The sequence below is a fragment of the Coptis chinensis genome, chromosome 5, assembly GCF_015680905.1.
Source record: "Coptis chinensis isolate HL-2020 chromosome 5, ASM1568090v1, whole genome shotgun sequence".
Lineage (NCBI taxonomy): Eukaryota > Viridiplantae > Streptophyta > Magnoliopsida > Ranunculales > Ranunculaceae > Coptis > Coptis chinensis.
This window is the reverse complement of record NC_141460.1, coordinates 7,039,174-7,065,003: the sequence shown is the minus strand read 5'-3', so window position 1 is coordinate 7,065,003 and position 25,830 is coordinate 7,039,174. Positions and strand designations below refer to the sequence as shown.

The following is a 25,830-nucleotide window of genomic DNA, read 5'->3' as shown; positions in this document are numbered from 1 at the left end:
GTTGCCGTGTAATTACGTTAGGTGTTTTTGTTCGACCAGACCTTAATCTCATACAAGGCTAAAACCAAACTTAACTAAACACGACAACATTCCAAACAATCCTGATATACTAGTATAAACCTCTAACAGAAGATGCGAGGTGTGGAAGAAAGGAATACCTGATTGCGTCCTTGCTTCACTTATGAATAGCATCTTGTTTACGCATGTTCAGTGTATATAACAAGTTAGAACACTGAAAAACTTGAAAAATCGAAGTTTGAAACAAACCTGTGGAAATCCGGCAAAATTCAGCTGAGGGCTTGGGCGCAGGTGCGCTGAATGTAAACTTCAAGTTCCAGTGATTTGAGCGCGGGTCGCGCTTGGTTTTAGGCCGTGTCGCTCAAGGCTCCATGGCTGGTGGTCGCTCCTTTAAAGCGCAGGTGCGCTCCGTGTATTTTTTTCGAGGAATTTTCAATTGCTGAAACGGACGACCACAGTTAAAATCAAACAAGGGTGGGTGGGTGAAATGGGACTTTAAGAAGAGTACTTATACTATGAAAACAATGCGAAAGTGAACTAAGATGGCAGCGGCGCCATTTGATAGACATAAAATAAATAATAGTTTTACTAATGAATAAAGCGATGAAACTCTAAACGAAAGTAAAACTAAAAACTACACTTTGCTACTAGATTTATCAAAGATTTCTACTCTCAATCCTATTGAGATATAGTGGAGTAAATGATTCGTTCCACTCCTAGTTCTTTCACATGTAATGTTTTCTAAGTCTAATCAATCTTAACTAAAGTCTAATGAGAGATTTACTTAATTATAAACTACGATATGCAACTACCCACAAGATCCTACTAATTAACTACGGAATGATTGATTCTATGATAAGGAATTAGGGGGTTGATTCCACCTTAACTCAACTTAACTTACTAACGACCGATTAATCGTCAGAATCCGAATTGAATCGCTACGCAGTAACAATTGGTTCTTCCTAATCCCTAATTACACATGACACTTCTACCAATTCATAACTAGCATGTGAACGATTAAACCCATTCTCATGGTGAATTAATCGTTTCTAGAGTGGAATAGGAATTACGACGACTCTACGATAATCGGAATCAAGCTTTCATCGAGGCTTCTCAACCCCCTCTAATGGAGGTTTAGCCGAGAATCATTCCACAATCATTTCCATATGAATCTAAACTAAACATAATATCAAGATTCCAACTTTACTAATTTAACAAACAATACTTGAAATCTAATTAATAATTAAGAAATGATATCAACAAGAATTTAAACGAGATCTATAAATGTAATGACAAAAAAAAAGAATTGAATAATAATAAACTATTTTATTAATCTAATCAAATGAATAACAATATTCTAAAGGTTTAATCTAAAACAAGGAATGAAATGAAACTAAACTTAATTAAAAACCATTAAAACTAGATCTAAAAGCTATTCTAATGGCTACTTTCTATCTTAAGCTCCTAGATATCTTAAGAGTTAAGTCTTCTTTGTTGATAAGGAGGAAATCAGATCCAAAAATCGTCCAAGGGCTTGGAACCATGTTTTGGGCCGGAAAATCGGGCCCAAAACCCAATTCTTTCACTCCAAAAAGGCCTCTTCAATTGGAGTTGGCTTTGACAAACTTTTTGTCCACTTCTACTCCTCTGATTTGGTCCAGGCTTAGACCATTGGAAATCTCTTTCCGAGCCGGTCATTTTGACGTAAGGTAGACCCAATTCCGAGGTCTGAGTCCAAAGATATGGTCTTCGGAAGTTCTGCTGACTTTGTGCATTGTTTCTGCCCGCGTGGACTTTGACTTTTCATCTTTTGACCGGGCTTTACAGAGGCTTTGTCTTCTTGAAAATTGGCCTTTAATCACAGAACTCCTTAGCAACCAACCATTGCTCCTTTATCTCATCAAAGTGGCACATTTCTATACATAATTGACTTTGAAGCCTGAAATGCATAAAAATACATAATCAGTATTAACTCTTAATTATTACTCACATAATTGGTCTAAAAGTATGATTGTTAAGGAGTTAAAACTACAGTTTTGGGCTCTTATCACTCATCAAATCTTGTGGGCCCGCCTAGTGGGTCCATGTGCAGTGTCTAGTGGCAGTCCGGTCTTTTAGCATTTTTACAACTTCTCGCCTATGCGTAGAGTTCGTCGTACTGATCATCAGGGCAGCTCACTCGTCACATTCAGAGTCCTAGTTCAAGAGATATGAGCTTCGAAAGTTTGACGCTTCTGTGCACGCAATCCCGTTTCTGACTGAATTCTGTATTGTTTGAGTCTTTGGGCTTTAGTCCGGATTTTGTTGGGCTTCACGTAGGCTTAACCGGAAAGCTTCTGTATACTCCCTATTTCGTGCTTAAATGCTGGCTTTATCATCATTTTTACGTTAGTTGCTCCAACCTGCAAAAGTACGAAAATGCAATTATTTCCTGATTATTAAACACATAATTAACCAAATTGCTATGTCTCTATGGGGTATAATATCACAGTTTTGGGTGCTTATCACACTACCCCCAAACAGCACTTTGCTTGTCCTCAAGCAAATAAGAGACATTAAAACAGATAAGTGGCCAAAAGTGTGTAGTCTTAACTAATTCTCGTTCCGCAGAGTGCGGTTGCATTGACCATATGCAACAAGGCCTTAAACCACTAGGAATTCCCTAGTGGATGAGTTATAGTCTCGTGAGAGTTTTCCAGAGAAGATACTCACAAACTTCATTTATACTACAACGACTTAGTAACAAAAGCTTGTTTCCTAAATTAATCTCAGATATTTATACATCTCCTTAGCGGGGAAAGAAGATTAGTTCCCTTGAAACTCAAGTTAATATGCATACAATAATTAAAACATCTACATATGAACATGCATACAGTGAACTTTACATTGAAATGTACAAGTAGGGCCGTTTCTGGATCCTTTGGAGAGCTTCCCTAAATTGGTTATCACAGGTATGTGTCGAAACACAAATTCGCTCATAATTTGTCCACTCAGGTTTTGCTAACTCCAGTGTGCATTGGCACACTTTTCCTCACATCTCAATGACAACAAAGGAGCCGAGGTCGATCGATCACAACTACTACTTAATATCACACCATCATACTCCTAATTGAGCTAGAGGTTTTTATTAGGTATTGTGGGGGCTTAGGTGATGGTGTAGAAGAAAATGGAAATGGATAATAAAAAATGACAAGTATGAGAGAATAGGGTCTTCAAGATATTTACACTAGAGAATCTTTGTCTTCTTTTCCTGCTACTACCTGAGTTTCCTACTTTGCTCTCAAGCCTTTGTTTTTTTTTTTTTTTTTTTTTTTTTTACCGAGGCTTAAGAACATGATTCTATTTTTTTCTTTCCTGAAGCAAGTATCTGACTTTTATTTGGGGCAAGTCTTTCTCTTTATTTTTCTACATTTCATCCTATTTCTCATACTCCTCATTTGGGTAGGTTTAATTTATTTAGGGTTACTAGATGGGTAAGGGATTTTTGGTGAAAATGATAGGTTTGATGAAAGGTCCAGTGGAGTGACTAGCGGTAGAATTTGTAACAAGTATGAATTTTTGGCTATGTCAATCCAAAGATGGCCTAAATTCTCGCCTGGATGGTGATCAAGTAAGTAGACGCGTGATTTTCTCTACTCGGAACACTACTTCTCTGTGTCATTACCCTTATATCACACATATCGAGGCTTTTTGGTTAGATTCTCACAGGATTGATAGTTTAAGTAAACTAACCGTGGGTTCCAGAAACTTACTGCTATGTATAATCGATGATACTCAGTGCATGAATACTCATGAAAAGATGTTAAAACTATTGCGTACGTATTATCTTAAGTTTCTTAAAAACAAACCCTAATTTGAATGCTAATGTGAGATTTCTAGATAATTTTCATCATTGAAAAGGAAATAAGACTTTGTCACTAAGTACATTTACTAACAAGAAAGTGGAACTATATACAACCTACAAGTTGCCTAATTTTTACTACATCTTTAAAGCACCCCCAAACTGAATGATGCTTAGTCCTCGAAGTTTCAATAGATAAAGAAAGAAATTACCTGAGAACCGTGAGAAAAATTAGGGTTGGATTGCTGGAACACAAAGTGTGGATAACATAATGTATTATACATAAATAAACAAAGGAAAACAGTAGCACACGAAACATAACTATTTACAATTAGATATATGTACAATGGCATACTCAAATTTACCATCCATTAGAACGTGTTGGTCTGTCGTCCTCTAAAATGAAATGCATTTCCTTAGCATCACGCCAAAAGATAATAGCCTGCCAAATTTCTACCCATTCTTTGTCTCCGGATTTTCTCAAATGTGTCATCATTTTTTCATCCTTCGGGTCACAACGAACATGCCTTAGGTACCGAGTGGGACATTTCCATTGCATAAACCTTAATGAACGAATGATTTTGTTTGTTGGGCACATAGAATCTACCTTGACCCAATCATGGAAAGTAGCTGAAAACTATGGGAAATGTGTCTTCATGATTTGGCAAGTGGTTACAGGTAAAAGTATATACTGATCCTAAAGAGTGCGTGCTCATTTCAGATTAGAGATAAAACAACCTAAGATATCAAATAATGTATGACCTTGAGCCAGTGCATTGAATACTACGCAGGCAGCCTCGGCCATAGAAAAGTGCCAATCTCCCATGATGTTCAGGAGTATAAACAACATCGCAATCCCCATGTTCATGGTCATGCTTGGTAAGGGAATGGTGATGTCGTGCCATGGCACATGGCCATCTCCTTCTCATGTAATCCCAAGACCATCACCGTAAGCTTCGCGACAAACATGCCAATGAAAGGAGCGGTAAGAATTGTGATAGATGTAATGCAATGATGCGGCCTGTTCGTGATATGGAAGATCCAAAGTTAGGGCAAGCTGTTGTTCAGAAAAAATATGTCGTGTGTCACCAACTAGGATTGTGAAACTGTCTAAGTAGAAGCCATGCGCATGGTTGAATGCTGGTGTGTCTTCCATATTAGCATAAAAGTATGCATCCAAACTCAGAGAATAAGTTTGGTCAGGTTGAAGAACTAGGGAAGACCACCCAATGTTAGTGATGTAGTCATGGAAGAGATGGTCATAAGTATTGGAATACATCATAGACTGAAAGGATTGCTCAGGAATGAGTTTTGGAGGTGTCATGTTTGATGAAGATATAATGTTTGATGAAGATGCCATGTTGGATGAAGTAAAGAAATGGGTAAGGATAAAGGCAAACTGGATGGATAAATGAGTATGGAAGAAAATAGACCCTCCTGTAATGACATTGAAAATCACATGTTAAAATTGTTCTTGTCACAACATGAATTATGACTATTCTAGTAGCCATTTCTTACAAAAGAAGACACAAAGATAACAACAAAATTCATAATACGACGAAAAACGTAATAATATATTTGATTATTTATTTATTTATTTAGTATTATTATTTTATTTTTATTCAATAAGAAAATCATGGATTATTATGATGATGATAATGGAGACGCAGATCGTGCACAAGATTTGTCAGTGCATCAATTTGTTGGCCTAGCTGCAATTGAATGTTGCCTTGGTTGACAAAGAGTGAAGTTTGATTCTCCATTAGGAGATCGTGATTTTGCAAGGATTGAGAATGATTTTGCAAGATTTCCTCCTGTTGAGCATCGTGCATTGCTTGACGTTCTTGGAAATCCATAAGAGAGTTGATGAGAATTTCCTGACGTGCGTGTAGTTCCCTCATGCCTTGATGAAGAAATTGAATACCTTCCATGAGGTTAAAATTGTTATGCATGGCATTTTCATCAAAGAAATGTGCAGAGTTTAAGTTTTGGCCATCCATTTCATCTGGCAGAGTATCTGGCGTCCAAGAACCACCGGCATAGTCTTTGTGAAGTACAGTAACAACCGCTCTTTGAAGAGGTATTTCTGGAGAAACTGCTGAATAACCCCAACGCATTATAATTTTTGTGACTAAAGTAGGCAGAGGTGCTAACCTTTTTGTTTTCCTAGTGATCGCATTCCAGAGGTGTTGGATTATGCAAAAATCATCTCTTTGATTCTGCATAATCAAAAGTAGGTGGAGTTGAGGTTTGGTTACTTCAGATTGGTGTGACGTACCCACCACATTGTGTCCCAACCAGTGGAGCACAGCTCGTTGATTTTGTTTCAAAGAGCATTGAAGAACAACGTGATTTTATTTCCGACTTCGCTACGAGATACGGTGGCACGTAGTAAAGATTTGATGGAATCAAATGATGACTCTGGAAGGTGGAACTCCTATGTATTCATTGGAATTTGAAGTATGTCGGAGATAATTTCCTTAGTCAATTCAAATCGTTGTCCATAGGCATGGAAATAGAATTTTCCATTTTCAGGTCCGCTAAATTGGTAGAACATCAAGACCAAGTCTCTGGAATAAGCTGTGTCTGCATGATATAGAAGAGGCATCCATCCTCGACGTACAATTTCTGTGTCATAAAAAGGAGAAAATTGGCCATCATCATAAATTTTCCGGTAGTTCTTCTCGGGCACTATCTTTCTTGGTTGATCCATTCGAAAGTGTAAGTGATGGAGGGATAGTGGAGAAACCGTGAAATGAAAATGGCTGAAACGAAGAGATTTATAGCCAATATAAGATTTTGTACGAATTAGGATGCCCAGTACAGTTAGGTCCAGAATTAATATGTGAAAACACAAGTGAACCATGTGGTGTTGGTACACACAATTATGTACATAAACTATGGGTATCCATAGTATCTCTTTTCATGTCAGATGTCCAACAACAATTAATGAGGTATTAAAATGATATAAAGTATGGAGGAAGGTTTCACAGGCAGTTAGACCTACACGTAATTTCAGAATTGATGATCATACCTCAATAAAGGAAGCTAGGTATAATTATCGAGTTGTGTGCATGACAAATGTTAGGCATACCGTGTAGCGTGCACGATCTATTCTGAAAACAATAAGTTGAGATTGAATTATTTTGGTGAGTTATACATTTTTCTTCTTTGTTATGGTTTTGATTGTTGCTTTATTTATTTATTTTATTTATTTATTTATTATATATATATATATATTTTAGAAGGTAAAAATACAACTAATACACACAAATATAAAATATGGAACTTCTCCATTTAATATGTAAACCGTACAAATGTGTGAGAATTATTTAACATACCATACTAATATACAAAACGACAAAGGGAAAGAGAGATGTCGGTTACATAGATCTAGATATTCTAGAGGATGTTATGCATGATCGACAATAGAACAATGATAAATACTGTTATCATGAATAATGTGATAGCCCATTCGCGTTGCTCCATTTCCAATCGCTCGATTGGATCCATTATGTTGAAGAAAATGAGAATTTGTGAAGAGGAATTTGTGGAGAGTGAGAGAAGGGAATGAGTGAAGGTTGAAGAGGAGAGTTGGATTTATAATGGAAAATCTGACCGTTTAGAAATCTGACCGTTGGGTATCTGACCAGACACGTGATTTGGGTCGGTTCTAATTCTTGGCCCAAGCCTAAATGAATTCGAAATTCCCTTTATGTTCCGAAATGTCTTGAAATTTCAAATCGCGGAATTTCGATTCGTTTTTACTCCAAATTGAACAAATGAGATGTCAAAACAATCGGCATTAAAAATGTCATCCAATGGAATATGACAAAGGCACATTCAAACCTTTTTATTTTGATTTTTATTGTTGGGGGGTTGAATTTGTAAAAACAGAACGCAACCCCCCTTTTTATTTTTTTTATTTTTTTTTAATGTACAAATTTACAAGGGGAGATGAACGTGTCAACAACACCGGACTTCAAGAAGAAAACCATTACTGTAAAATCAGGCAACTGTCATGTCAACTCTGGGGCAAACCCAATCCAGCTAGACTGTGTCTTAACTTTTATGTTTTGGGGGCCTAGGGTTCAGGACAATACCATCCCTGACCAATGTGCAATGGTCTAATAATAATATTACCCTTAGTACATATGGTATAGCCTCAAACCGCCCCGAACTGTCATCAAATAGAAAACTATTCGGGGTTGGCTTGGTGAAATCCATTGCCCGTGCGAACGAGGGACCATCCAATGTTGCACATCACGACTCTCTTTGTGCACAACGCTTAGTGCAAAAGTGAAAATAAAAGACACAAGTATATACATTTTGAGTCTTTTAACGTTAGATCCTCAAGACGAATCCTAATATATTTTGAAGTTTATCCTGCTGAGCTGGTGTCAGACAATAATATACCTTATACCGGCTCATATCGGATAGTAGTTTAAGACCTGGACAGAAAGGTGTTTGACAATTCATACACCACCCCATCCTTCGTGCACGTCGCTTTCGAGCAAAAGTACTACAACCATTACCTATTCGAGATGGGTGAGACTTACACCAAATGATGAGTTGAAGTTTGCGAGGGAGAGAATAGAAAAGGAAAGAGAATGAAGGAGGGGAAATTTTGGGAACCCATTGTTTACCAGAAGGCACGTTTGCTCGATTAACAGAAGACATTTATACTTAGTTCTGATTAGAGTTTTTGTGGACTAAGGTTCCGGCGCTTGCAACCACACACACTAGGGATTTTTAGAAAAGAAAATAAAAGAGGGCCGGCTACCCTAAAAGCGTACTTTCCCTGTTTTAATCACATGGAATGAAGTACACCAGCGAATCTATTAGTCTGTGTAGACTGGATCTTGGAAAAGAGTCTTTTGGCATCTGGAGAGCGCAACTTATGATAATGTTTTAGACTTTGGCCATTTACTTGAAATTCGTTGTTATCGTTTAAATTTTTCAAAGATATAACCCCATAAGGGGTGACAGCACTGACAATGAAAGGACCAGACCATCGAGTTTTTAATTTTCCTGGAAAAATGTGTAATCTTGAATTGTACAACAAAACTTTTTGACCAATTTTGAAATCTTTTCGTAATATGTGCTTGTCATGCACTCTTTTCATGTTAGCTTTATAGGACTTCGAGAGATCACATGCATCACTCCGAATTTCCTCAAGCTCATTTAACTATAATTTTCTCTTTTCTCTTGCCGCATTGGTATTATAATTGAGGCTTTTGATGGCCCATAGAGCATGATGCTCAAGTTCAACCGGTAGATGACAAGGTTTTCCAAAAACGAGGCGATAAGGAGACATCCCTATAGGTGTCTTAAAAGATGTTCTATATGCCCACAAGGCATCAGATAATCTTAGAGACCAGTCTTTTCTAGATGGATTAACTGTCTTTTCTAAAATTGATTTAATCTCTCTATTAGAGACTTCTACTTGGCCACTGGTCTGAGGATGATACGGAGTTGCCACTTTATGCGTGACTCCATATTTCTTTACTAATGATTCAAAAAATTTATTACATAAATGTTTTCCCCCATCACTAATTATAGCTTTGGGAACACCAAATCGAGAGAAAATATTTTCTTTTACGAACAAAATGACCGTTTTATGATCATTAGCATGACATGCCAATGCCTCAATCCATTTTGACACATAGTCAACAGCTACCAGTATGTATAGGAAGCCATGAGAATTTGGAAAGGGACCTATGAAATCGATGCCCCATACATCAAAGATTTCCACAATTAAAATGGGATTTAAGGGCATCATATTGCGTTGAGTAATGCGTCCTAGCTGGCGGGCGGTTGCATGCTTTGCAATACTCATGTGCATCTCAAAATAGTGTTGGCCAATAAAATCCACATTGTAGAACATTGGCCGCTGTTTTCTTTCCACTAAAATGACCACCACAAGATTGTTCATAGCAGAAGGATAACACGTCATTGTGTTCCCAGTCAGGAATGCAACACTGAATTAGTTAGTCGGAACAATACTTGAAGAGGTAAGGATCATCCCAGAAATAAATTTTCACAATGGATAAGAACTTTTTTCGGTCATTACGAGACCAAGATGAAGGAACTTCTTCGGTAACTAGGTAATTTACTATATCAGCGTACCAAGGAAACGAAAAGACAGAATACAAGTGTTTATCGGGAAAGGAATCACAAATGGGTTCTGTATCATTATCGACCTCACTGACGAGTCGTGATAAATGGTCTGCAACCATATTTTTGCAACCTTTTTTATCTCTAATTTCTAGAGTAAATTCTTGCAAGAGGAGAATCTAGCAAATCAACCTCTGTTTTGCATCTTTTTTCGCTAATAGGTAACGAATGCCGCATGGTCAGTGTAGACAATTGTGGAAGAACCCACTAGGTACAGACGAAACTTATCCAAGGCATATAGAATGGCGAGAAACTCTTTCTCAATGGTGGTATAGTTATGTTGAGCTTCATTAAGGGTTTTACTCGCATAATAAATGACAATTGGCTTATCTTCTCGGCGTTGCCCTAGTACAGCTCCAATAACATAGTCGCTCGTGTCACACATTAATTAAAAAGGTTTAGACTAATCAGGTGGTTGAATTATTGGAGCGGTAGTTAGGGCAGATTTTAAGGTCTCAAAAGCTTGTTTGCAATTGAAAGTGAAGTAAAAAACGGCATCTTTAAGCAGGAGATTGGTTAAAGGTCGAGCAACCTTTGAGAAATCCTGCGTCCTAAAAATGTGCGAATGTCACAAACTATTTTTGGTATAGGAAGTGAAGCAATTTTTTCAATCTTAGCTTTATCGACTTCGATTCCATCCTTTGAAATAATATGTCCTAGAACTATTCCTTTTGTAACCATGAAATGATATTTTTCCCAATTAAGAACGAGGTTTTTCTCTTCACAACGTGTGAAAACCTTTTCCAGATTGGACAAACAGTTATCGAAAAAATCACCATATATTGAGAAGTCGTCCATGAATACTTCCATAAAACGCTCAACCATATCACTGAAAATGTGAAGCATGCAGCGTTGGAAAGTACCAAGTGCATTGCAAAGGCCGAAAGGCATTCGTTTATATGCAAATGTACCAAATGGATAGGTGAACGTGGTCTTTTCTTGATCAGCAGGATCTATGACTATTTGAAAATATCCTGAATAATTATCAAGAAAATAGTAATATGCATGACCGGCTAACCGTTCAAGCATCTGATCTATAAAGAGAAGTGGAAAGTGATCCTTATGAGTGATTGCATTAAGTTTGTGATAGTCAATGCATATTCGCCATTTCACTGGAATACGAGCAGATATGCATTCATCTTTATCATTTCACACAACTGTAATGCCAGATTTTTTAGGAACAACATGTACTGGACTCACCCAAACACTATCAGAGATAGGGTAAATAATACCCACATCGAGTAATCTTAAAACTTCCTCCCGTACCATATCTTTCATGATTGGGTTTAGATGACGCTGCGGTTCGCACGATGTCTTAGCATTTTCTTCAAGGTGTATGTGATGGGTGCACACAGTAAGGTCAATGCCTTTAATGTCATCGAGGGACCATCCAATAGCAGAACGGTGTTGTTGAATGACATCTATTAAATGGGATTCTTGATCCTCAGTCAATTGTGATGATATGATAATTGGATGACTACCATCTGGATCAAGATGTACGCATTTTAATTCCGAAGGAAGAGGCTTTAAGTCAGGTGCGGGAGGAGTGGGTATTAAAGATTCTTGAGGAAAGTCAGTTTTCCATGGAGTACACAGATTGATGTTCATCCAAGTCACTGGATATCACGGTCATAGGGTCAAATAGTGGTATTGACTTTAATAACTCGTTTACTTCTTATGTATAATCATCGTCCTCAAATTCATAATCGCTAAAGGAAAGAAATTGGTATACTTCATCTTCAGGAAAAGAGTTTGTTAAATACTCTTGTACATGCTGTCAACCCTGTTCACCTCACCATCAATGTCAAGCTCTGGAATTTGTTTCATCAACTTGAACACATTCACCTCGACCGAAAGATTTCCGAAGAACATGGTCATGGAACCATCCCTACAGTTAATGAGAGCATTAGCAGTTGCTAGGAATGGACGTCCTAAGATGATAGGAATGGAATCACATGCAACTTCTATATCCAAAATAACAAAGTCTACAGGATAGTAAAAGTCTTGGACATTTACAAGGACATTTTCCACAATTCCTTTTGGATACTTAATGGAACGATAGGCTAACTGTAGAGTCATGGTGGTAAGTTTATGCTCATGAAGACCTAGTTGTTTAAATAAGTAATATGGAAGTATGTTCACACTAGCTCCTAGGTCTAGTAGCGCAGTAGCCGTATATTTGTCACCTAAGGTGCATGAAACTGTTGGTCTACCAGGGTCCTTATATTTGACTATACCATTGTGTTCGGTGATGGATGGAAACTGTTAGGTGAGGAACGCTTGTTGAGGAACATTAGTTCTCCTTTTTGTGGTGCACATATCTTTCAGAAATTTTGCATGTTTTGGCAATAGCTTTAGGGCATCGAGAAAAGGTAAGTTGATTGTCAAATTCTGAAAAGTTTCTCGAATTTCCTCAAAATTTTCATTTGGTTTATTCTTTGCCAAACGGGCAGGAAACGGTGCCTTAGGCCGGAATTTGGCGTAGAGGTCCGCTTGCTCGTTTCCTAATTTCTGAATTGGGGACTTAGTTGGACTTGGTGCATCCATCGTAGGTTTATTATTGGAAGTAGATTCAGTGGAACCGTCGGATACCTTCGTTTGATCATCTGGCATACGTATTTGATTGTCTACAGTTTTGCCAGATTGAAGAGTAGCGATTGCGTGCACTTCACCTTGGTTTATCAGGTGCATTTTTGAGTTCAAAGGCAGTGTTTGCGGGATTAGGGTTCAGAACTGCTTGGCCAAGAAACACGCCTTTCTAACTCTTTTCTTGCCCTAATTGCTGAAGTGATTGTTGGATAGACGTTAAAATTTGATATTGTTGGTTCATGTAAGCTAAGAAAGTCTTGGTTGTCCTATCCGTAACGAGTGGCACAGGTTGTGCAACAGGTACTAGTTCGCGATTATTGCTGAGAAGTTGTTGATTATAGTCAGGATTGGGATTTGCGGGAACAAGACTGCGGTTGTTGTGATAATTAGCATTAGAATTACTTTGAAATTGATTTTGACTTTTTGGTATCTTTGATTATTTCCTTGGCGGTATGGAATAAAGTTGTTGGGTGAAAACAGTGGATTAGCTTAAACCCGGAGGAGCCATCTGTGGTGGAGGTGGCATGGCTTAAATTCGGATGTTGTCGCCAAGGTGCGTTAGGAATGTTGAATGCACATGCCTCTTCTGATGGTTAAGAAAGGGAAGCATATAACAAGGGACAATAAGCATCAAGATGTTCAGGACTGAGACAAAGAACACATGGATGTGTCAACATTCATGACCTGTTTTGGGAGTTGATCGTTTACTTGAACTGCAAGGGCATCTACTTTTTTAGTGAGGGATTCTATCAAATTTTTTAATTCGGGGTCGGGTTTTACCTAAAAAAATAGACGTAGCTTTTGTAACAGTATCCTTAGATGACCTAGAAGAATTAGTGTTACCCCAATGTGTACCTTTTTTCGCTTATGTTTCTAGAAAAGTATATACTTCAGTTGCTCCTTTGTCCATGAAGCAACCGCCGTTCATTATATCAAGAGTTTCTTTTTGATGATCAGAAAGTCCATTAAAGGATGAACGAACAAGGACAGCTTTGTCTAATGGGTGGTGAGGACATTCTAAAAGAAGATCAGTAAAGCGACTCCATGCTTCCGTAAAGGATTCATGAGGATTTTGACGAAAGAATTGAATTTTCTAAAGCATTTCAGTAGTTTTCTTCTGAGTATAAAATTGAATCATGAAACCTTGAACAAGTTTATTCCATGTGTCTATGGATTGTGGTTGTTGTCTAGCTAGCCAAATTGACGCTTTTTCCGCTAAAGTGAATGGAAACAGCCGCTAGCAAGAGTTGTTCCTTAGAGACGGCGGGATGGTGAAATGGTGTGGCCACTTGCTGAAGCCTACAAAGATGATTGTATGGCTTTTCATGATCCAAACCATAATACACAGGTAACAAACTAAAAACATTTGGCGGAATTCAAAAATCACCGACAATGTCCTCGAGTTTGATGCAGGAAGAAGGTCCTTCCTGTAATGCTATATAGAAGTCCGAAAGGGGCTTCTCAGCTGGTGGATTTTTGTCAGCCATAATGAATGATGGGAATGGTGATGAATCTTTTTTATTTGAATTAATAGATGAAGAACTTTGTGGAGGTGAAAACTTACGCAAATGCTTATTGTATTTTCTCCTACGATAAGTATGTTCAAATTCTTTAGTAGAACCAAACCTTAATCTCATGCAAGCATAAAATTAGATCTAATTGACAAAAGGAACTTATTATTTCTTGAATTTTATGATTATCTTCAAGCATTAGAGTTGAACAACGTAGGCCTAAGCTGCTGCTAACATAGTAGTGAAGCTATGAATACGTGTGCATAAACCAACAGCCAGGTCACAAGAGAGATATGAGGGAGGCTTTCTGAGCAAACACGGTTCTAATTAAGTAACCTCAATCTTTCAAGTTTCCTAGACACCATTGGAATATGATTAAGATTTATGGAATTAAAATTTATGCAAGGTCTTAATTAATTTTTTTTTTTTATTTAAAATTTATGTAAGAGAGAAAGTATAATCATGCAAATACGACATACTCATACATTACTAGATACAGTACCATGTGAAGATACTCTACTCATACGTATAGCAATACGAATAGGCAATGTTGTATCATCAATAAATACTTCGATACGTATAGGCAAATACACATCAGTAGTATGTATATGTAGGCAAATAGGTAGATATATATTACGGATACGTAAATCTATAGTAACAGGTAAATTGTAACCATTCACACGTATCTAGTTACAGTAGCATGCGAAGATACTATATGTACACATATATATATGACTAGGCAAAGACGTACTAAACATGCAACGTATTATACTAAAATACGACTCTTGTATTCCATAATAATTTGATTTTGTCAATACTCATTGAGATTGTGAGTGTCATATAGAGAGCAGCTTCACCCCGGAGGGTTTAAAAACAACTTACCCAAATCAGATTTTAACCCTCGTTGGAATGTTCTCCTCTTTCATGACAAAGTCGACTTATTAAACAAGACAATTTTCTAAAATGATGATTTTGGAGGGGAAAACAGTTGATTTTGACCTTGAAAATGACCTCCACCGAGCATAGCATGGTGGTGACAGCGTGCGTGCTGTCGAGATCTTTCCGAATTTAGCTCACACGCGTGATTCAGAGAATCGTAGCCAAAGTTTGGCTAAACATACCCTAATTACCAAAACACACCGTAATTACTATGTATAACTCAAAAGTTAAAAATGCTAACATGCAATTATATTCCATCCATATTTATATATATGCTAAACATATTTATATATTCCATCCATATATATATATATATATATATATATATATATATATATATATATATATATATATATATATATAACCATGCAAAATAGTACCATGTATATGTACATATACATTTAGATGCAATTCATAGTCACTTAACCATATATAGATATTCACAGGCGTATTCACATGATTCATGCATATTTCTAATCTAATACGCAAATAATAGTCAATGCTATGACATAACTACTATATACATGTGAATCATGCAAAAATATTTAAAATTTGGAACCTGCAAGCTTCCCGCAAGTCTGCCAAAGAAAAGAAATGTGCACAGCAGGCCAAATTTTTCACAGTAAGGTTAGTGTTTGTTGTAGCCTAGTTTCCAGGTCGATGCATTTGGAACTTGTAAGTGCAACCAAAAAAAGTATGCGGATCAATAGCAAAACGCGGGAAATTTTAAAAAAAAAAATGAAGAAACTCAAGAAAATGAAATAAATGAAAGGATGAGAGTGGGGGTTTAGCAAAAAAGTCCTTGATCTCTAATCGAGTTTGTCATTTTCGTTCGCATTTCAATAAAACTGCAAAATGTTATTTATAAACAAAAACTAATCTGATCACGTGATGTTTGTGAAAGTGAATTTATGTGAGAAAATGATGAAAATAAAAGAAAATAGACTTTGATTTTGGATATAGAAAATCCGTTTGAGGGAATCATATCTCCGTTAAAAAAGTTAGTCTCGATTTTTGATCCCTGATAACGACTCTTCATCTCTGAACGAACGTTATTAGCGTGGAATTGATTCATAACCTCATTTTTGGGTGAACTTACTCGGTTCCTAATCGTTATAATTATCGAAACACCCTCCCTAACAAATATAATCCTCATTCGGGCAGAGTTTCTGCTCCGAGGTCATAGAACTAAATTGTTATTCTAATTAACAAAAAATAAAACTAAATTAAAAACATTTTAATTAAAAACTGGAAATTAAATTCTTCATTACACTAGGAAAGTAGTAAACTACTCTACTCCTACTGATGGAATGCTAACCATTCCATCCGAAAAACTGAAACTAGACTTACAGTTTTTTAGACGGTCTAGATTCAATCCATCTAATCTAAATCTAACGGTTACAAATAAAATATAATATCTCAGGGAATATTCTAGAAATATTCTAGGGAATATTCTAGAAATATTCTCTAGAATAGTAATAGGCTTTGACTAAATAGTAACAGCTTTTGGCGTTATCTTCATATTCCAAACCGTACGACCATTTTTTGGAAGCTAGATACCGTTGCGTAGAGTTTTCTGTGCTGATCATTTTAGTTGGTCGAATGCATAAATCAAAGTTAGGAGACGGAAGATATCGCCATTTGAAATTTTCTCCTGACTTTCGGGATGATTTAGGTCAATTTGACCAAAATATCTTCTTTAGCTGGCTTAGGGACTCAAGTTTGGATTCTTCAACTTGTTTTATGGTTCTCTGAGTCCATGAGCTTTGCTTGCAGTTTGGAGTTTTAAATGAGCTAATACTGAAGATTTCAAGTATAAGCTTTATTCGGTTGTATTTCATGCTAAAACGCAGGTTCTGTGTGTATTTTATTGTTGGCTGTTGAAACTTGTGAAAACATGAAAATACAATTAATTTACATTTATTAAACACATAATTGACCCAAATGTAATGTCTCTACAGGGTTTAAAACACAGTTTTGGGTACTTATCAACCACCCCCAAACAGCACTTTGCTTGTCCTCAAGCAAAGAAGAGACACTAAAACAAATAAGTGGCCAAAAATGTGTAGTCCTAAGCTAATTCTCATTTCGCAAAGTGCGATTGCATTGACCATATGCAACAAGGCCTTAAACCACTAGAAATTTCCTAGTGGACGAGTTTTAGCCTTGTGAGAGTTTTCCAGAGAAGATACCCACAAACTTCACCTATACTACAACGACTCAGTAAGAAAAGCTTGTCCCCTAAATTAGATATCAGATATCTATACATCTCACTAGCGGGAAATGAAGATTAATTCCTTTGAAACCTACGTTAATAAATGTACAATAATCAAAACATCTACATATGAATATGTATGCAGTGAACTTTACAATGAAATGTACAAGCAAGGCCGTTTCTAGATCCTTTGGAGAGCATCCTTAAGTAGGTTCTCACAGGTATGTGTCGAAACACAAATTCTCTCATAATTTTTATCACTCAGGTTTTGCTTACTCCAGTGTGTAGTGTGCACATGTTTCCTCACATTTTCAATGACGTCCAAAGAAGCCGAGGTCGATTAATCACGTCTACCACTTACAATCACACTGACCTATCCTAATTGAGCTAGATGACTTTTATTACGTATTACGGGGTTTAGGAAGTGGTTTAGAAGGAAAGGAAGGGATAACAAAATAATGAGTTAGAGAAAATACGGTCTTCAAATATATAATTATTGGAGAAAACCTAGTGTTCTTCTCTTTCAAAACTGTTCCATACTTCACCCTTTTTGGCTTTTCTACTCCATTTTATTTTATTTTTGGAGTTTATAAGTTTGATTTTTTTTTTCTTTCATGGAATTTACTTTTTTCTTGGTTTTGACACAGCTAACTGGATTCATCAATCAATGCCAACTGATAGAACGAATTTTCATATTTGTATAGGGTTTCTCTTCTGTTTTATGCTCTTCATCATATTTCTCAAACTAATCAGATATGGATATGGGTAAGGAAATAATGGTTGAAAAATGAAATGGCTAATATAAAGGCTCAATGGGGAAAACTAGGGGAAATTTATTATTATTATTATTTTATTTTTTGGGTTTGTATATTTTTATATTTGGTTATATCGGTCCAAAGAATGCCTAAATTCTCGCCTAGGATATGGTATAGTGATCAAGTAAGTGGACGTGTGATTTATTTCTACTCAGAATTGATTCATCCTTGGGTCATTACTTAGATACAGTTATGTTTGAGGCTTTTTGGCTAGACTCTCACTGGATTTGGAAATTAAATATTCTAACCGTGGGTCCCATAAACTTACTGCTATGTACAATCATTAACACTCATTGTATGAAAATTCATGAAAAGATGAAAAAAAAAAAAAAACTATTGCATACGTATTAACAAAATAAATTTCTAAGAACCAATCCTAATTCTAATGCTAATGTGAGATTTCTAGACAATTTTCATCACATAAAAGGAAACAAGACCTTTATTACTAAATACAACTAACTAATTTTTATTTATTTATTTTTTTGAATTTTTTTAGAAAGAAAGAAAAATGAATAACTTGAAAGTGCCTAATTTTTGCAAAATGTTTCTCTCCCACCCGCAAACAGATGGATGCTTTGTCCTCAAAGTATTAATAGAGATAGGGAAAGAAATTACCTGAGAAACGTGAACAAAAATTCGACTGAAAAAATTACAGCATGCAACAAGAAAATTGAAAATGGGAAATCAATCAAAGAAAACAACCAAAATACACACATATATAGACATAATAATTTAGGTCGTTTATAGTCAGATTCCTAAGACTTTTATCAAGCATAAGGGTTTGTAGAAACTCTTGGCATTCGCACCCAGATGGTGGAATGATTTAGCAAATACAGATTATTTGCTAATATGTTGAACAAATAAACTCGCGTCGTTGATAAACATTACCTTACCACCTATCAGGTACTAAATTGGAATACACGAGTTATTTGGACGAAGGAACTGACACTTACAACTATCTCTCCAAATAGAATAGCGCAGTTACCTGATTGTGGCATTACTTGAATGTAACGGAAAATGAGTTTTTTAAAGTCAGATACTCAAGACTTTATGTTGGGTCTTTTTAAGTCAGATTCCCGAGACTAGGTATGTGTAGTCTTTTTACGTCAGATTCCCCTAGACTATGCACACTCCCAAACAAGATGAAACCGGGGTGGCATGTTTCTAGATCAACTATTAGGTAATAGTTGAAAGATTTTGGGGTTTAGTGAGTACCCCCACAAAATGGTATTTTTACATACCCGTGTCAAGATAGAAAATAAAAATTGCATCAGAAGTTGTCCTTCATGAGGCTTAGATATGTAAAATAGGACAAATTAACATTTTTTTTAGATACCATTCGAGAGATTGGTCTCAACAACGGAAATGATGATTTATCTCTTGTAAGGGTAAAGATTTATTACTCTTAGGTTGGTCTACATTTTGATTTACCGTGATAGTAGGAAATTTTGCATGTGGTAGATTCCCTAAAAGTATGTTTCAAATACCTGATATAAAAGCATGTGTGTAAAGTTGATCATGTTTGCAAAACTATTAAGCATTCATAAAATTTAAATTCTAATCATGTTTGCTAATCATACATTATAAACATGCATTAACGTTAAATCACAATTCTAAACATGCTATCATATCATTTCCAAAAGGCTAAAATTAATTTTCGTTTAAGTAGCCTAATCATGTGTGAAAATTGCATATAACCCTTTGACAGGAGATTCAAGGGAGAGATAAAAGAAAACATACCTTCCCAAATTGTGCTGACACGCACTTGGGTCGAAGATGACTTGAATGGTCATTGACCTGTTTGACAAGTCGGGGTCAATACCACTCACCTATTTTAGAAAATTATTTACAAACATATAGAAGCCCATAACTAGGCCGAAATGATGGCACAAGGCCAATAAGTTACAGAATTTGCCTTCGAGGGCTTGATTACATGAATATATTTAAAAATAAAAACAACAAAATTACAAGTAAAAAATAAAATAAAAACCTAATAATTATACATCCTAATTTATTATTATTATTATTATTTTAAATGTGTGGTGCTTGGACGATAAAAATCGGAGTCCACTTGTGTGTTCAGCACAATCAAATGTGAGAGGAGGCATTAGGATCAGGCGAAAAGGTATTAAGTCTGAAGTCCGAAATCCATTTTTCGTTGGTCCATTAGGTATTGTCCAATGTCCTCAAGGATTAAATCCTAAACACACACAAAAAATATTTATTATTATTATTATTATTATTTTATTTTATTTTATTATAGTTATTTACAATAATCCATAGACGTGCGCTTATAATTTGGTCATGAAAAACCGGCGCACGCTCTTTATATTTTTACATCATTGGCTATTAGGCCGCACCCATTTGTAGGGAGGTGCTAGCATTAGTGCACTCACCACAAAAAATTTCCAGCACACACTCTAGCTTGCACTCACTTGGCATAGACACATATCCATTCACAAAGCATTACACTTGGCAGTAGCACATTCACAAACACAGCCACCAACACTTCACTCACTACCATAACTGCCACACAAACACACACTCATGCAGTCCACGCACATGTATCAGCAGCAGCAACATGAGCATTAAACACGTAGCACTTCACCCATCCTAAACAACACCTTTTTCTCTTTACAAAACTTTACTATACCAACCACTCTCCAGCACCGTCAGAGAGTCATTTCAACAGGCGGACCCATCATGCTCACACACTCGTATAGAATATTTTGTGGCAGTAGCAGCGCACTGCGCACACAAAGCTTTGCAGCAGCAACAACACTATGGCGTAGTCCTTGCCGTCACGACACAAGTAGCAGGCCTTTAACACCAAACCAGTCCATCACCACTAGTAGTTCATCTCTTCTACCTCACACACTCACGCAGTCAAGGAGAGCAGGGCATCCGGCCCTCATACAGACTTCCCACTTCACCACACACAGAACAACCATCACTACACCTCCATCCGTTCAAACAACAATCCACTTACCATGTATAGTAGCAGGTGTAGTAGTCGCGGGGTATGCGGCATGAAGAAGTTGCAGTAGAAGCAACACCGACCTTCAGTCATTCACCATCTCTTTCGCAGCAACAAAACCGCACTGTTAACATTTTAGCACCTCCAAAATAAAATAAATAACAGTCAATACTTCTCCTTAACAATCACTCCGCTTCTCACACCTTTATACTAACACACTTTACACTTGGACAAAACCGTAGCACAAACTTAATTTAGAACCTGGACACTGCATGCACTAGTGCACGTATTTGCATAGACAGAACTTCTAGGGCAATAGAATTAATCGCCAGAACAATCTTGCCAGCCATAAGTAAACTTTGTTCAATTTTTTTCGATTCTAGAACAAGCCGCAACATGTGAGGTAGTGGCAGTAGGGACATCTCCACACTCTTCATACTCTCTTGGTAGCACAAACCACCAACATCAAAAGTAGAATTCAAAAGCAACAGCAGGAGAAGGCCCATCAGTCGCGGAGCACCAACATCGAACTTAAGTAGGAGCACACAGGCACAATTATCTCAATTTCACTTTCTTTAGCACAATTATGAAGTGCGCAGAGAACACTCTCTGGCACAGCCATCTCAGTAGGTACACATTCAAGTAAACAGGAGCACCACACCAACCAACAACCATCAATTCATTGAATACTCACTTAATTTTAAAGCCCACGCACTATCTTGACTCACTACACTTTGTCAATACATACTTCCCACATTTTCAATTCACCCACACACACTGACCCCTAACGCATTTCGTCAATCAACACACTTTCAAACACTCAACATCACTACACCTCACTTCACCTAATCTATCTTTACACTCACATTTTTTAAACACTCACAGACACACTTTTCAAATTCATCTTAACTCATTCACAACTCCAGCCACCAACCCTTCATTGTCTCCTTTATCAGGCAGCAACCTCCATCTTCAATTCAGCACCATGAAAATCAGCTTCATCTAGCAGCAAGACTTTCACCTTTTTCTCAAACCAACACCACCAATAAAGCACTACGGAAACAACACCGACTATAACAATTCAAATACCCCAAACACCACTACCGAAACAGCCAACATCCACTGCACCGAACAGCTCCTTCACTATGCATCAACATCCCTTTCAACAAGCAGCTACCAATCAGCACTACCAACCATCTTCACACCAACTCGCAACCACCCCCACAATACAACCACCACTAGCACAGACATCACCACCAAACAGCCACCACCTTCAGTCCAGCACCACCAAAACAGCACACTTGCATCTACCGTCACCACCAACTGTCACAAATCAACCACCACCAAACAAAGTCCCACAGTCTCCAATCATCAGCAGCACCGACCAACCACTTTGACCGCCAACTCGTAACCAACATCCACCATCCCAACGCCTTTCCAGTTGCAATAGCAGCACCTTCAATAAGAAGAAATCGTGATTTAGAAGCAGAAATCAAGAGAAGTTAGGGTAGAGATGAGGTTTATGTGAATAGAAGAAGAAGAAGAAGCAGGAGGATGAAGCGCAGAGAAGAAGAGAAGAAGGAAGGAAGGAAGAAGAGAAGAAAGAAGAAGAAAACATTTTTTTTTTTCGCTAATCAAGAAGAAGGCAGTGGGTTTTTTTTTTTTTTTTTTTTTTTTTTGTTTAGAGGAAAATGAAAAAAATTGTGGAGGGATTAGAAATGATTATGGAGTGTTGTGACCAAATTAATTTATTTTGCAAATTTTACGGAAAACGCAACAGTGTCATTGATCTTAGCACTTTTCAGTGTTTTTAGAAATTTACTTGCTATGTGCTAAAACTCAATATTTCATTACTCACTGTTTTTTTTTTACGGATTCGAATAGAGATTTTGTCCACTCCCAAAAGACAAGAATCTAAATGATCACACCGAAATTTACACCTTGGAGAATTAAGCCGGAAGGATTTGATAGATAGATTTTTGCTACACAAGTTATCTAAAATTTGTAAGTTTGTTTGTTTTATAGTTAAATAAAAATAGAGAGAAAGATAAGGAAGGATTAATCCTACTCACGCAAAGCTTAAAATTTTACAAGTCTTTTTAAAAATAGGTCACTACCATCTCAAATTCCTAACACAATATACCTATCTCTAAAATATCATCTTTATGATGGAATTGAAATGATATTTCATCTCTGAAATATCATTCCAACTCCTAGTTCTATTTTACAACAGTTGATTAGATATTGGTCAATCTCTGTCATTTTGGGACATGATGAAAAATAGATCATAAGTCTTTAAGTAGTGATTTCTGGAATCCTAAATTTGTAGTCTGATCTTCACATGAGCATTATTAACCCCTTCCCCCTTCCCCCCCCCCCTTGGGAGAGTTTTAGCTCATGATCCTAGGATTGAATTAAACTACAAGAAGATATGTTAAATGAAAGAGAAAGAGAATGAAACAAGAAACTACAACCTGTTTACCTAAATGAAGAAAAGTTTATTAAAAACTAGAGAGAGTTCCCCATTAACAAGTTACAAGCTTTTCTCTAAAAATTAAGAACTAAAAAACCAAAATTAAAGACATGGAAGTAAATGAAAAGTAAAAGTCAAAGAAGTAAAAGCTAGCTAACTCCCAAAATCAGTCTCCCTCTACATAAGAGAGCCTTTTTCTCTTCTCCCACGTGAAGCACTCTCATCTCATTTATTTTTCTCTTATCCACAACTAACCCCCATTTGACACCTTCCATTTTTTTAGATAATCATCACCTAAATCCAACCAACTCATTAACTTCATGCAAGGTGTCAAATTTGCACCAATTATTTGCACATTTGTCTTGACTTGCATGATGACTCATCAAATCTTGTGGGCCCGCCTAGTGGGTCCATGTGCAGTGTCTAGTGGCAGTCCAGTCTTTTGACATTTTTACAACTTCTCGCCTATGCGAAGAGCTCGTCGCACTAATCGTTGGGGCAACTCATTCGTCGCATTCGGAGTCCTGATTCAAGAGAAATGAGCTTCGGAAGTTTGTCACTTCTGTGCACATAATCCCGTTTCTGAATGGATTATGTATTGTTTGAGTCTTTGGGCTTTAGTTCGGATTTTGTTGGGATTCACGTGGGCTTAATCGAAAATTTCAGATACTCCCTATTTACAGTGCTTAAATCTTTGGTTTTATCATCATTTTACGTTAGTTGCTCTAACCCGCAAAAACCTAAAATGTGATTATTTCCTGATTATTAAACACATAATTAACCAAATTGCTATGTCTCCATGGGGTATAATATCACAGTTTTGGTGCTTATCAGCACCCACGCTCGCCTGGTAAAGCTAGCCTTACTTCTATTGAGGTGTAATGTTTTGAGATAGGTGAATGAAGAAAACTTGAAATTTTATTACCATGTTGGATGATCTTCGCTAAATTATTTAAAAGATAATAACTATATACTATAATAAGACTAAAAAATAATCATAATATGCAATGCTAAAAAAAGAAAAAAAAAACAAAATATATATATATATATATATATATATATATATATATATATATATATATATATATATATATCGGTTTGTCTAGAGTGCCACTCTAATATTGCCACTCTTTATCTCACACTTCTCCTCACCGTCCGATCTCGCCAAGATCGATGATGATCTAATTCCATGAAAAAATCCGATATTTCAAAATTTCGTATTATTTCAAAATCCAAAAAACGAAATATTACAAAAACGCGAAATTGGGTGAACTCTCTCTCTGTCTCGGCTTCTTCTTCTCCACTCCCTTTCTGGATTAAGGTTTGATTTTCGTTTGATTTTCGTATACCTTTTTTCATATACCTTTTTTTCGTATATCTTCTGGATTAACATGTTTTTTCGTATACCTTTTTTTTTTTTTTTTTTTTTTATGTAAATTTTCATTTCGTCTTATTTGATCATTTTTAATTACAGGAAGTCAACTGGAAGCTAATAAGAAGGCTATGTCTTTCAAATCATTTGGTAGTATATTATTACCAAAATGTTTTCGGACTTCAACTTAGCTTAGTAAGTTGTAATGCACTATTATTGAAAACCAAATTTGGTGGCTTTTATTCTGAGGAAGTCAATCAAACCTAAACCAATTTTTCAGTCATTTATTGTTTAGGTTTGGATGTCATTTTTAAAATCGAGATGCCTTTGGTGGTCGGATTTTAAATGCCCACTGAATGGATTAATCGGTCGACATTCAAATCTTATCAACACAAATCTTCATGTTTGTTTATTTGCTATTGTTCTTGACATGTAGTTCACAATCGAAGTTATTTTAATCATGAATGTTTGCTCACAGTATGTTATGTATCTAGAAGACTAATGGATGGACTTGCATTTGCATTTTCTTACTTCTTTGCATTCCTCATGGATTGGGTTTCCTTGGAACTTAAAAAAGTATTGTTTTTGTGTTAAATGCAGTTCAAGGTGTGCATGCAGACATTCATATGCGCTTACATCGAAGGTGAAATGTCAGAATCGCTACCAACTTTGGATTTGTTGGTTATATTTATCTCGTTTTCTATAATTTTGCCTCATCTTCTTTAAATAGTTTTTTCTTGTGCATCTGTTTTCATGGAATGACCGTACACTACTTACATGGGTTACCTAATCAGACAAAGTATCGACACATAATTTTTGTTATTTGGATATTTTTGGTACTGTGTGTTATTTTCTTTATGGAATTTAGCTCAAACGGTAGAGCGCTTGAGAATACTAGTGGAT

At 36.5% G+C, this 25,830-nt stretch overlaps 1 long non-coding RNA gene across 1 annotated transcript; it reads left to right on the top strand.

Moving 5' to 3' along the window:
* Nucleotides 1-24,850: 24,850 nt before the first annotated feature.
* Nucleotides 24,851-25,560, top strand: LOC147496450 (uncharacterized). Its single transcript, XR_015195702.1, has 3 exons — nucleotides 24,851-24,876; nucleotides 25,030-25,122; nucleotides 25,528-25,560. It is a non-coding gene; the product is annotated as an uncharacterized LOC147496450 (long non-coding RNA).
* Nucleotides 25,561-25,830: the final 270 nt, after the last annotated feature.